The 14,270-nt window shown below is 50.9% G+C and overlaps 1 long non-coding RNA gene across 1 annotated transcript in view; it reads left to right on the top strand.

The window, feature by feature from the left end:
• The first annotated feature begins 850 nt into the window (after positions 1–850).
• The window catches only part of LOC129525585 (uncharacterized), a 36,664-nt gene continuing 23,244 nt past the window's right edge, over positions 851–14,270 (top strand). Inside the window, exons 1-2 of the long non-coding RNA XR_008669981.2 lie at positions 851–961; positions 3,189–3,326. This is a non-coding gene — a long non-coding RNA (uncharacterized lncRNA). The remainder of the gene's footprint in view (positions 962–3,188; positions 3,327–14,270) is intronic.

Below are 14,270 nucleotides of genomic sequence, written 5' to 3'. Positions count from 1 at the left end.
TTAAAGTGCTCTGTTCTTATTTCTTGGTGACCACTTGGAGACAAAGGGCAAGTGGCCCAGTCGGGAGGGTAACCACGTTGTTTGAAAGAAAATCCAAAATTAACTGAAATCACCTTCACGCTTTCCTCGCCCCCTGGCCCCCGCCCCGGTGACCGCGGCCTGGGCGGATGGTCGGTCAGGAGAAAGCGAATTCCGCTGCAGGCGCGTGTTCGCCACCGTCCCTGGCTGTGGGAACCTTCATTCAGGCGGGGGAAGGGAGCGCGTTCATTCAGGAACCGGCGCGCCGCGACGCAGACCCCGGGACTCAGCGCGGCTGCGCGCCGCGGAGCTCGGGGCTTGGGTTGGGGGCGGGTGGTGCAGGGACCAGTCCCGACCTTTCGCCAGCGACCTCCCGCACCCGCTTTTCCACCAGGGCGGCTGGCGGGCGGGCGCACCCAGGTGGGGTCACCTGCAGCCGCATACCTGGCGGCGACTTGAAAGGACTTGGCTCAGGCTCCGCGAGTTTTCCATTGTTAAGCCCTTAAGTCGCCCGGGAAAACGCTTCCGAAAGCCGGCCCCTGGGCTCCGAAGGCGCTCGAGCTCCCCTTCCCCCCACACTGCTTGCTTTTGGGGTGCGCGTGGCGGCCCACGTGCTATGGCAGCTCTGCTTCGCTTACGTAGCGCCGATCCCGGGCGCCCCAAAACTGCGAGGTGGGCCGGGGCGAACTCCAGCCCCAGTGCCCACCCGAGACAGCCACACGCTCGGCACATGGACAGCCGCACCCCCCCCCCCATCGCCCCAACCGCAGACGTGCGTTTCCGCTCCAGATCAATTAGTTTCAGCCACACACAGACCACCCTGCCACCGCCCCTCCCGTGCCCCAGTCGTCTGTCCGGCGGGCCGCGGGGAAACGAGACCCCTCCCCTAGCTCCGAAGGCTGCCGGCAAGGTGTGCGCTGGAGTTAATACGCAAACCCAACAGGTAGGGGGGCGGCCCTGGCTCCAACGAAGCATCTGGGATCCCGAGGCTGAAGGCGCAACTCTTGAGGGTTAAAGGCGATTCTAATTCCTCGACTCCCGCCCCTCAAAACGCATCGCCTGGTACCCTGAGCAATATGAACCCCCAAATCCACCAGGGACTCCCTGGCCTTCCGGCTGGCCCCAGCCCCTCTCAGATCAAGTGGTGGGGAGTAGGCGCCCAGATCGAGAAGAAAACCACTTCCGACCACAGGAGAGAAAGCTGGCTGGGGGTGACCTCGGAGGTCACGTTCGGCCCTCTCCCCCGCAGTCAGGCCTGGCCGCGGCCCACCCGAGGCGGAGCAGACCCCCGCGTCGGACGGAGACGCAGGGCTTCGCTGCGGGACTCGCGGGGCCTAGGAAACCTGCGGCGGCGGCTCGCGGGAGCCGGTTTTCCGGCGGAGGATCCGCGCTGAGGCCCTCGTGGGCTCCCACGGCATGCCCCACTCCGGAACTTGCCGCGCCCTCCCCCGCCCTTTCCGGAAGACTGCGGGGAGGACCCCGCATCCCCGCGCCTCTCCAGCTCGCTCCTCAATGCCCTTGGAACGCTTGAAAGCGCTTCCATCCCTCGCTTTGGCACTTGGGGGTGGGTGGAGGGACAGCGTGGTCGTTATTACGGGGCGCCTTAGAGTTCTGGTTATCCGGACACTCAACAAGCAGGGGAGGGGAGGGAAAGGGAGTTTTTTTTTCCAGGTGCGGGGAAACGGGTTGCGTACCTAATGCCCCGCGCCCTTCCCCTGGGGTCCCTGGAGCCCGTGCCTTAAGGGCTGGGGGCAGGACTCGGATTCGGACCCCTTAGGGAATTCTGGGTTCTCAGGGTCTGAGGGACTGATGGGCCGCGCTCGGTCCCCAAGCCCCTTCTGGGTGTTCACGCGGGGCACGACTTGCCCAGCGAGTTCTGGGTGGCAGGGCCAGGGCCGGGGTGCGGCTGGGAGAGGTGAGGGGAGGAGGCGAGAGCGCGCGCCGCCGGACCCTGGGCCGTGGCTCGGGAACCGCGCGAGGCCGCGCCGCGCATTCCGCGCATTCCCGCCGGGCCTCGGTTCCACCGCCACGTGGTTGCCCTGCGTCCGCGTTTACCGTAAGGCTTAGAAAAAGCGCGCATTACGGTTCCGGAGCGCATGCAGACCTCCCAGGACGCTGAACTCGAGCGCCAGTCCAGCTGTGGTGCCGAACATACTCCTTCCCTGCGGGTAGATAGGGGCTGCTTTTTTACGCAATAAGGCGGGTTGTACTGCTGGAGCGATAGCATGTTCATCTGTAAAGACGGGCAGGAAGGAGTGTGCTCGGCCCTACTGGAATCTGTAATAGGGCGACTGTCCGGCTGAAGAAAGTGACAGAACCGGGCCGTGACCATTCCACCTTCTCAGCAGTGGTAAAGCACCAAATAGCAGCTGCAGCCTTCCGATGGCGTCCAGTGCACTGTGGCTGGAAAGCTCGGAGCAAGAAGGTGCTTAACAAATAGGAAAACGTCCAGAAACTGCCTATAGCTACCTTTTATTTTTTTTTTCCTGAGGGTCACTTTAAGATAAAGAATCTAGTGCATCCCTCGACCCTGAGGCCGACCTTAACCAACAGGATGCCTGCCTGGGCTCATGAGGTTCAGGGCATGATTGGGGCCCCCTGAGACCCAGGCTAGGTTGTGTTGCCTCCCCAGGCTTGGATAAGTCAGAGGAATCCTTAGGCCCCTCCTGGACCATCTTGCTGAATCCTGACTTAGAGAGCTGTCCCTGCTATCCTATGGGAGACAGACAGGTTATGTGCCCTAGGGTGGAGGGGGCTGCATTGGTTCCCATGCTTCTAGATACACTTCTAGCGCTGAGCAGCACCAGTTCACCCAGTCTAAGGGAAGCATGGCCATTTGCTTTGAGGTCCATCTCCTGTAGGGTTTGGAGAAAAAGCCTTCACTCACCACCCATCCTCATCTTCTCACTTCTATGAGGTGTTTCCTCCAGCCAACTTATAGTTTCACACACTTAATCTCAGGGAAATGCGTTTAATGGTAAGGAAACCGAGGCACAGAGAAACCAGGTGCCTTGTTCAGGTTCACAACATTGGCAGCGGTGATGGTCTGTAGCCATGTCATGGACACTGTCAGAATAAATCCATCTTGCTTAGAAGCTGATCAAGATAAAAATCTACTTTTTCAAGAATTCATGCAAAGCCAAACCACTTTTTTTTTCTCAAAATTTCAGGCAGGTGGCAGCCACATTTATGAAACTGAACAAGAATGTCACATACAGACCTACATCTGCCACTAGTTGTGTGGCCTTGGACAAATCTCTGTCCCCATCTGTAAAACGGGCTGTGATCGTTTTCTTCGCAAGGCCACGGTGAGGAGTAATTAAGGTAATATGTAGAAAGCATTTAGCACAGGGCCTGGCGAGTGTCAAGGCCCGCTCAATTTATTCATTCATGTATTTGTTCTTATGCAGGATGAAGGCCATGTGCCACACGCAGTATGTGGAATTAATTACACATTTCAGTTTATATGCAGAAAGAGGATTTTACAAATGACTTTATAATCTGTCAGCTTGCTTCTCTATGCTGACTTCTCCTGAGCTGTTTGTGGACATGAGATTTAAATCACGGAACAAACTTTTACATGAAAAAAAAAAATAACCGCATGAATCCTTCCTTCTTTCTTCTCCCCTAACTCTTCTTTCTCTTACTCTGCAAAAGGAGTAGAAATGTTGATTTAAAAAAGAAGCACTTTAATTAAGGGCACAAGTGTCAATGCCAGGATGAGAGGCAGAGCCATAGGGAGGGTTTCTGCTGGCCCCAGAGGGTCGGTAGCCCAGGGCTCTGCCCTGTCTCTGGATGGACTGGCCAGGTTCCTGGCACCCATTGTGTAATAGGAGCCATTCTGCTCAAGCGGGAGGGGGCAGTCACAAGGGACGCTGGCCAAAGGTGTGGGTCAGTGAGTGTCACTGCTGGAAACAAAAAGACACGACTGTCAAGAAGCTGCCAAGGCCATGTGAGCTCAGGGCCTCGACACGGCCTGCCAGGCCAGCCTCTGCTCTTAGTATCTTGCTATAGGGAAGGGAGAGGGGGCTCCTGGGACCGCCAGCCTGGAAAGCATTCCTTGGGCCCCCAAGCTCTGAGCATTGGTTCTCTGCTGGCCCTCCGGGCTGCGGGTTGGTATACTTCCAGGCAAAGGCAAAGGAAGCCTGAGGCCTTCCCTTAGCTGCCTTGTCCTGGGCACATATATTGTTTACTCCATCCCTTTTGAGTTATTGAAAAAAAAATCTCTGGAATCCCTTTCGTAGCATCCCAAGAGGGGAATTATAGCTGCAAGAAGGGAGCCACTGAAGGTTATTGAGGGCCAGGGGCGTGGGGCCGGAGCGGCTTGCTGGGAAGGTGAACCTGGGCTTCTCCAAAGGGAGACAGATCCTGGAGCTCCCTTGCCCCCCCAGGCCTCTGCCTTTTAGTTGTCATCTGATGAAGCCAAGCTTGGAATCCACCCACCCATGAATTCCCATGCGAGCTCCAAGGTGCTAGACAGAGGCTGTTTGGAAAGAAGAGATGAGAGATAAGGACAGTAACTGGGGAGATGCAATGTAGGGGAGTCGCGGGAGGAGGCAGTGAGTCACACTTCCAGGAGTAGGGGGTGGGCAGGGGAGAAACAGGGAGGAGATGGGAAAGTTAGGAGCCTCCACAGGGAAGCAGCCCTTCTCCCTAGACCCTGGCTGCTCCCTAGACCCCGGCTGTTCTCTGGGCAGATACTGGTGAGTCTTGCTGGCGGTGATGGCGTGGCCCCCCGAGATGCTTACTGTGCTGTCCACCTGCCCCGCATCTTCACAGAGGGCATCTAATTCAATCTTCATGGCAACTCCAAGGAGAGGCCCTTTATCCCCATTTTACAGATGAGGAAACCGAAGCCCACCACATCATTCAGCTGTGGTAGAGCTGAGATGCCTTCTCACTCTGACTCCAAAATGCAAGGAGAAAAACGGTAAACTACAAAGCACCTAGAAATGGCAGGGTTCACCTTTTTATTTTTTTAAAACAACTTTATTGAAAAATAATTTACATACCGTAAAGTTCACTCGTTTAGAGTATATAGTTCGATGGATTTTGTTATGTTGGACAGCCACCATCACCATCTGAGAACATTTTCATCATCCGCCAAAGAAACCCTGTACCCATTTGTAGCTATTCACCCTTTTCTTCCCCCTTTTCCCCAGCCCCTGGCAACCACTAATCTTTCTCTGTGGATCTGCCTTTTCTGGACATTTCCAACAGACGGAATCATATGCTATGCGGCCTCTTGCATCTGGCTTTTTCCACTTAGCATCACGTTTTCAAGGCCCACATGTGGCATGTGTCCATGGTTCATTCCTCTTTATGGTTGAATACTATCAATCGTATTGATAGACCACATTTTGTTTATCCATTCATCGGTCAGTGGGCCTTAGGATGGTTTCTACCTTTGGTTACTGTGGACAATGCTGCCAATGAACACAGAGGTACAAGTTTATGTGTGGATGCTGTTTTCATTTCTCTTTCACAAGGCTTAATCATTTTTTTTCCCCTAGATACAGGGTCTTGCTCTGTTGCCCATGCTGGAGTGCAGTGGCACGATCATACCTTACTGTAGCCTTGACCTCCTGGTCTCAAACAATCCTCCTGCCTTCACCTCCCAAGTAGCTGGGACTATAGGCACTTGTCATGTCACCCAGCTAATTTTTTAATTTTTGTAAACATGGGGTCTCACTATGTTGCCCAGGCTGGTCTCAAACTCCTGGGCTCAAGTAATCCTTTGGCCTTGGCCTCCCAAAGTGCTGGGATTACAGGCATGAGCCACCACACCTGGCCTTAATTCTTCTTCTTCTTCTTCTTATTAACCTATTTCCCCTTTGAGGAATAAAGTTTCTGTACTTTAAAAAAATAGAATTTTCCCACTTTTTGTCTATTATGAATAACACTGCTAAGATTTTATGTAAAATTTATTTTTGAAATAAACTTGACAGCATGATGTTATAAGATACATATACATAGTAAAATGGTTGCCATAGTGAATCAGTTTAACATACCTGTCATCTCACATAGTTACTTTTTTTTGTGAACGGAACAGCTAAAATCTGCTCACTTAACACAAATCTCTTGTTTCTGGACTTTCTATCCCGTTCCACTGGTCTCTTTTTCAGTCCTTACCCCAGAAGCATCATGGAAGCTGTACGCTACGAATTCTTGATATCTGGCGGGCTAAATCCTCCAACCCACTTCTCTTTTACGGTTGCCCTGGCTACTCCTGGCCCTTGGGGCTCCATAAACATTTCAGAATCAACTTACACGTGTGCACACAAACAATGCTGGAATTTTGATTGGGATTGTATTGGATCTATAGATCAATTTTGAGGGAATTGACACTTTTACTAACAGAGTCATTCAATTCATGGGCATGATATAGACCTCTGTTTATTTAGATTGTCCTTAATTTAATTGCAGGTGTGTGTGTGTGTGAGTGTGTGTGTGTGTGTGTGTGTTGGGTGTTGTGCATCTTTTATTAGATTTCTTCTTAAGTACTTGATATTTTGATGTCATTATAAATAGTATTATTTATACATTTCATCTTTTTTGATCAAGATTTTGAATTGGGAGCTGGTGGTGGGAAGAATCAGAAAAGGTAGGAAATGTCTTCTAGTGTAGAACTGGGTGAGGCATTCAGGTTTATGAGCAGCAGTATCTGTGCTGCCCATCGTAGAGCTGTGGGCTCTGGTGACAAGGGGGTGTGGGCCACTGCAGTTTTACTGGAGGGTCTGGTGTTGGGGTGGGGAGGGGTAGCCCTGGCTTCTCATCAGAGAAGATCTGCAGCATGCTTCCATTGTGATTCGTGCTGTCTTGCCTCCCTTGTTCCTGTCTATCTTCTGCATCTGATTTTCCTTTTCTGCTGAAATCTGCCAGCATTGGTTTCTGTTGCTTGGAACCAAAAATTAGGATGAGGAGGACACCAAGACTGATCACTTTTGCAAGTTGCATAGAGACCCGTTACATCATTGACAATTATCCTATTTGCAAGAGATACCCTAGAGACAATCTCATGTTCAAGAAGAGGGGAATGGTAAATTAGGGTGTGTTCACTGGATGGAAAAACATTAAATGAAAAAAAGCAAGATACACAAGATAAAACCAGCATCAATTCAGCAAAATAAATATATAGCTGGTTTGAAGGACATATAGCAAAAGAGTAGGAGCTGAGACTTGGGATGATTGGAGTGATTTTTCCCTTTTTTTTTTTTTTTTTTGTCGAGACAGACGCTTGCTCTGTCTCCCAGGCTGGAGTGCAGTGGCGCAGTCTCAGCTCACTGCAAACTCCACCTCCTGGGTTCAAACGATTCTCCTGCCTCAGCCTCCCAAGTAGCTGGGATTAGAGGCATGCGCCACCATGCCCAGCTATTTTTCTTTTCTTTCTTTCTTTTTTTTTTTTTGTATTTTTAGTAGAGACGGGTTTCACCATGTTGGCCAGGCTGGTCTCGAACTCCTGACCTCAGGTGATCCGCCCGCCTCGGCCTCCCAAAGTGCTGGGATTACAGGCATGAACCACCATACCTGGCCAATTTTTTCCTTTTCTATACTCTGTTATGTACTTTCACATACTGTATTCTATTATGAACAAATACTACCTTTATAGTAGAGAAAAGAATCCAACCAGAAACAACTTCAAAAGACACCCAGGTATTTTCCAGGTCCCAGGCTCCCTGGCTTTCCTGGGAACACCTGAGCCAAATCCCATGTGTTTTATTGGGCAGTAGCTACATGGGATTCTCTCCGTCATGGAGGGAGGAGCCCCTTGCCCAGCCCCCAGTTACCAGGCTCAGGAGGATCCTAAATTCCCCATGACCTCCTTTCCAGCAGGCAGTGGAATGAGAGGCTGGTGTTTCAGGTAGAGTTTAACTGGTCTGGTCCCAGGGCAGATGCTGCACGTAAATACAAAGGCAGGCCTTCGTGTCACTGGATGATGACAACTTAGGAGCACAGGAGGCCTGGATTCTGCCTCCTAAGATGCAGGGCATGGGCCGAAAGCAGGAGGAAATGGAAAGAGAAATGACAGTTACAGCATCAACATACAATGCTTTTGGCACAGGGCCGGTGGGGTGGCTGCTGAGTAAGAAGCAGTAAGGCAGCCGTGTTTTCCTTAGTATGAACTTTGACCACGCTACCTCTAAGAATTCATGAGGTCCTTGGGAGACATGTGTGTCTGATCCAGCAGCAGCCTGCTGTCTACTAGGGCAAATCAGGACACTTTGAAGGCTGCTAGACCTCCAGAGTCTCCCTCAATTCCTCCCAGGAGCATTGTATTCACAGATGGGAAAAGGCAGTGCTGCGGGATAGGGTTCTGGGTGGCAGGCATTGCTCAGTGCCCTTTGATATCTTTAATACTCTCCTTCTTCCTTGGCAATAACTGGGCACCTACTACTCAGCTAAAGACTACATTTCCCAGCATCCCTTGCAGCAGGGGATGGCCATGTGACTAAGTCCTAGCCAGTTGGCTGTGAGAGCAACTGCTGATTGAAACTCCTGGGTTGGGGCATTAAAAGGCAGGGGCATGCCATCCCCTTCTCCTTTTCCTCTTCCTGATGAGGCGCAAACATGGCAATGACTTTTCTTGAATGATGTGGATGAGGAATGTCACACTGATGAGGGCCCTTTACTCAATTATAGAGTAGTGCCACCATACCAAGTTTTGTACATGAGAGGAAAAAATACATTATACCTTATTTCAGCCACTTTGTATTCATGATATTGGCAGTGGGAGTGGTTTCCTTGAAGACAGGCAGAGATTGGAAGGGCAAGAGGCTTGAAGGGGGCAGTGCTCTAGATGAGAGGAAGAGACTTGGAATTGCCCACGCTGGGTCTTAGGGCACAGGGACAGGGATGAGGGGGCCCTGTGCAGGGCTGAACTTCCTGTGGTGCTTCCCAGGAATGATGGGCAGTGACTCAAATTGTGGAACTTAACTTGTTCCCTTCCACACTATGATTCCCTTAGGTCTCCTAGCCCTCAGTGAGGCCTGTCCTCTGCCATGAAGAATAAGAAGCAAGAACAGTGATGCCACAGAGACACAGTCAATGGCAAAGTGGTAGTGGCCCTTAGTGGGGTCAGGATTTTCGGGGAGGAGCAGGAAGTCTGAGAGCAGAGCTGCCAGGGGAGAAATCAGCTTTGCTGGAAAGGGAAGGAAGTTGGAGAGGAGAATGGGTCACAGGGGGTGGGGGGTGGGGGGGGGGTGGGTGCGGGGGGTTATTTTCTTTTCAATGGGAGAAATAGCAGCAGACTTGTTTGTTGAATGGGAACATTCCAGGAGAAAGGGAAAATGATGCAGGGGAGAGGCAAACATTGCAAAGCCCTTCAGGAGGCTGTGGGGCGGGGCCCGGTGCACAGGCAGAGAACTGGCTCTGGCTGGGAACATGAATGGTTTGTCTGCATTCATGGAAGAGACAGGAGAGTCAGTGGTCATAAATGCAGGGATGGGGGGCTTCTGGGAGTGTGGGGCGTGTATGAGGACAAAGTACCCAGACAAGGAGAAAAGTCCCAGTTCTGAGGGATGAAGCGGGACCCAGGCTGAGCCACAGCAGTGGCAAGGGACAAAGGAGGTCCAACAAGGGCTAATGATGAAAGAGGAGACAGAAAAGCTGGAGAGTTTTTATTTTACACTTTTTTGCATTTTTCAGTGCTGATCATGAATTTTTTGTGTTTTTCAATGCTGATCATGAATTTTTTTTTAATAACAAAAAAGAACTATAAAATAAGCTCTGATTTTAAAAGTTGTGGCAGTCAGTCTCTAGAATGGCACCCAATAGTCCTGTCTCCTGATACTCGTGCTGTTGTGCAATCCCCTGCTCCTTGAGTGTGGGTGAGGCCTGTGACTTCCAAGGAAATGTGATGAGACATCCCTTCCAAGACCGGGTTCTGAAAAGGCCGTGCTGTCTGCCTTGCTGGCGGTCTTGGAGCCCTTGCCCTTGGAGAAGCCAGCTGCTATGTTGTGAGTTGTCCTCTGGGTGGTCCACATGGCCAGGAACTGCAGTCTCCAGCCCACAGCCAGCAAGGCCTTGCAGGCTGCTGACAGCCATGGGTGTGAGCCTGAAGGTCCACCCTTGAGATGTCTCCAGCCCCCCAAGAGCCCTTTATTGCAGCCTGTGAGAGACCCTGAGCCAGGGGACCAAGCTAAGCCCCACGCCGATTCCTGACCCACATCACCTAGGTGATAACAAATGGGCATTGTTTTAAACAACATTTTGGGGCAGCTTGTTACACAGCAGTGAAAACTAATACAAAAGGAGAGGCATGTTTCCAGCTCCTGATTCAGTCCTTTCATTTCTAAGCAAGCATACAGGCCTGTCCTCCTCCTTGCCTCCCGGGTCTGCTGATGGATTACAGCCCAGCCAAGCAAGGCTGTGCGGTGATGACGTGTGCGGCTTTGGAGCCAGACCCCAGGCTTCCAGTCTTAGCTCCACTGCTTGCTGGCTGTGTGGTCTTAATTGCGTTGCTTTCTCCATGTGCCTTGTTTTACTTCCCTGTAAAATGGGGCGATAACAATGGGAGGACTTAACAAGTCAATTCCTGTAAAGTGCCCTGACCTAGGGCCTGCACATAGCTGGTGCTGAAGAAGGTGTCAGCTGCTGTTACGCTCATCACACAGCTTGACGTTGGGCCTGTGAAGCTTGCTGTATGTCACCATTCCCTTTGCCCACCCGCCTGCCAGGCTACACTCAAGGACTTCTCTCACGATGCTACTCTGCACTCAGGCACCCTCAGTGGCTCCCCGGGGAATCCTGAAGGTGTTCTAAAATCACTACCTGGCGTTCCAAGACCCTCTTCACCCAAGTCAACTTTTCCCCACCCTCGGGGGCCTACCACACCTCTTTTCCAGCCCATGGGACTCAGCTGTTCTTGTAGTGGTGCCCCTGCCCCCAAGTGCATGGCACCTGGACCTTCAACACAAGACCCCACCGCGGTCCCACCTTGCCACATCGCAGCCAGCTGCGCACAGCCGCCACCCACAGCTGCCCACGTGTTTCAGGCACCATACGTGTTGCTCTACGGAAGAGTGACTTCCTCCAGAGTCTGTGACCACCCATTCCCTCCCACTGCCATCCTGGGCTCTCTAGGAGCTCAGGAGAGGGAGGGATCCCACGTGGCTTCTCTTTGGAGAAGGCGGGCTGGCTTGAGATTTGAAGCAGGCGTGGAGTGCCAGGAGGTAGGGGGTCTGTCTGCAAAGGCAGCTCGTGAGAAGTCATGAAAACACCGAGATCACATACTTCCAGCTTCTCATGCTAAGATGCCCAACTCGAGCACCATGGCTGGATGGAGCCGGACTCCCAGGGAGCCTCAGCCCAGGCGGAGGCTCAGCAGGCAGCTCTCTGCTGCTTTCTGTATTTAGTCGTCGTTGTTTTCGCTGTTGTGGGCTTTTTTTTGTGTTTTGTTTTTTGTTTTGCCATAGAAACTTGACTGGCAATACACAAACCTCCTCAAAAGAACATGACAAGGAAAATTAGAGGGAGACTGCTGAGGTACTTTGCACAATTGGAAAAATCAGCATTCTCCCTGTTGCAGAGTTCACCAGCACATCCACTCAACTCTGATTAAGGGGCCTTGGTGTTTGTGGGGGCGTTCAGCAAGAGGCCTCTGATTGGGAGACAATTATGTGGCTTCAGCCTGTAATTTGGGTGCAAGGGATCAGGCACAGTTAATGTGATAACCTTGCAAACCTCTGCTTGTGACCGAAGCGCATGGCCACCACGAGCCATCATTAAAGACATGCTGCAAACACTCCTGAGGCTGGGAAGGGCCAGGAAGATGGCGCTCTGGAAGGCAGCTGGGAAGAGCCCTTTTATGGCTGGTGTTGGGAGTTTGGAGATAAAAGTCACGGTCATGTTTATCATCTAGTTCTTTTTTTTTTTTGTGAGATGGAGTCTTGCTTTGTCACCCAGGCTGGAGTGCAATGGCGTGATCTCGGCTCACTGCAACTTCCACCTCCAGGTTCAAGCGATTCTTCTGCCTCAGCCTCCCAAGTAGCTGAGATTATAGGCGCCCTCCACCGCACCCAGCTGATTTTTGTGTCTTTAGTAGAGACAGGGTTTCACCAGGTTGGCCAGGCTGGTCTCGAACTCCTGACCTCAGGTGATCCACCCGCCTTGGCCTCCCAAAGTGCTGGGATTACAGGCATGAGCCACCGCACCCGGCTATCTTCTAGTTCTAAATGCACCCTGCTATTGAGTTTCATATTTGCTAGATATCAGTGTTTGATATTATCCATGCCCTAGACCAGGGGTGTCCCATTCTTTGGCTTCCCTGGGCCTCTTTGGAAGAAGAATTGTCTTGGGTCACATATAAAATGCACTAACATTAACATAGCTGATAAGCTAAAAAAATCCCCCCAAAATCTCATAGTGTTTGAAGAAAGTTTACGAATTTGTGTTGGGTCACATTCAAAGCCGTCCTGGGCCGCATGAGGCCTGTGGGCCGTGGGTTGGACAGGCTTGCCCTAGACTATAAACGTTTTGAGGCAGGAGGGAAACCACGTGTGTCCTGGGGTACTGTCCACTGTAGGAGCTTTGCACAGATGTGTTGGACCAAGGAATGAAGGAATGAATGGACAGAAGTGTTTAAAAACATGTTTTGGGCTTGAAGAGTGATGGCCATTCCAGGTAGGGTGATGGCCCCAGGAAACCTTCCTGAGTACCAAGGTCATTTGAATGTTACCAGGAACACATGGGTTCTTTTTGGCTAATGACTGCTTTTGTGCATTTTTCTGGATTCCTAAATCACTGAGATCAGAAGGCTACTGAGAAGACAAACTCTGTGTGTGTGTGTCTGTGTGTGTCTGTGTGTGTGTGTGTGTGTGTGTGTGTGAGAGAGAGAGAGAAATGTGGAAAATCAGGAGGGGTGGGGTGGAAGCAGGATAGGGTGAGGGAGGGAGGGATGGAGTAGTGGGGTGGGGTAGGGGAGGGATAAATAATATCCACAGCCGAGGCTTCCTACCCTCTCTCTGTTCCTGCAGGGTACACCTGGGCTCGCATTCAGCACAGTGTCTTTGCGAGCGTATGCTACACGTTGGTGTCCGTGGAGTCTTTGAGGCTCTGATTTTATACTGATATTTCTTTGGTTCAACTCCTCCCAACCCGTTGTGACCAATATGGGCTGAATTCCTGCTGCCCCTCCATTTGGCTGGGAGGAGACTGGAAACTTTCAAACAGAAATGCATCCTAGGAAATTGAAGGCAACTAAACCAACAGAATGTAAGAATGAATAAGACATGAAGGAGTTTATACAGCGCAAATTCCTTGTCCTAACTTTAAGATCGAAGCAGGGGTCAGTTAGCTGAGCTGATACCATTGATGGGAAACCAGGCTCCAGCTTCTTCCTCTTTCTAAAGGTTAGCAAAGATACACAAACATCCAGCACTAAATATACTTTCCGGTTTGACTTTGGGCATGTGATTCTTGATAGCATCTCTGGGCTAGATGATAATGGAGTTCGGTGGGTTTTCCCAATTAAACAGGGACCACTGAGCAGTGGCCGCCAAGGAAATGGGTCTCTAGTGACAAGCCACAGGGCTCTCTGTTACTGTTCAACTCTCTGCTCAGTGACTTAAGTAAGAAGTCTACAAAGCCTGCTTATCTAACTGGCAAACAAGAGAGATCTTACACTCAAAGGACTGTTACTAAATGCAGATGAATTGGATAAACTTTCCTCGGCTGGCAAAAATCCAGGTTGTTTCAGAGATTTTACTTATACCAATAACATCTTAATACAAAATGCCTTTCTTGGCTGGGCGTGGTGGCTCACGCCTATAATCCCGGCACTTTGGGAGACCAAGGTGGGTGGATCATGAGGTCAGGAGATGGAGACCATCCTGGCCAACATGGTGAAACCCCGTCTCTACTAAAATACAAAAAAAAAAAAAAAAAAAAATTAGCCTGGCGTAGTGGTACATGCCTGTAATCCCAGCTACTCGGGAGGCTGAGGCAGGGGAATCGCTTGAACCCGGGTGGCAGAGGTTGCAATGAGCTGAGATCACGCCACTGCACTCCAGCCTGGCGACAGAGCGAGACTCAGTCTCAAAAACAAACAAAACCCCAAATACATTTCTTATTCTCAGTCTGATTGCCAGCAGCCTAATGCTCTGTGAGCTGTTAATAAAGTTACCATGACAAAGATTCTGGGGTCAAATTAATAGAGTAAATGGTACATAGTTTTGGAGATCCACAATGCACATTAGCAGGTAAAAGGCACTGACAAGTCCTGAAATATAGAAACATCCGTGTTTGCAATCACA

The sequence above is a fragment of the Gorilla gorilla genome, chromosome 9 (genome assembly GCF_029281585.2).
Source record: "Gorilla gorilla gorilla isolate KB3781 chromosome 9, NHGRI_mGorGor1-v2.1_pri, whole genome shotgun sequence".
Taxonomy (NCBI): Eukaryota; Metazoa; Chordata; class Mammalia; order Primates; family Hominidae; genus Gorilla; species Gorilla gorilla.
The sequence above is the reverse complement of the archived record's forward strand: the minus strand, read 5'-3'. Positions and strand labels throughout refer to the sequence as shown.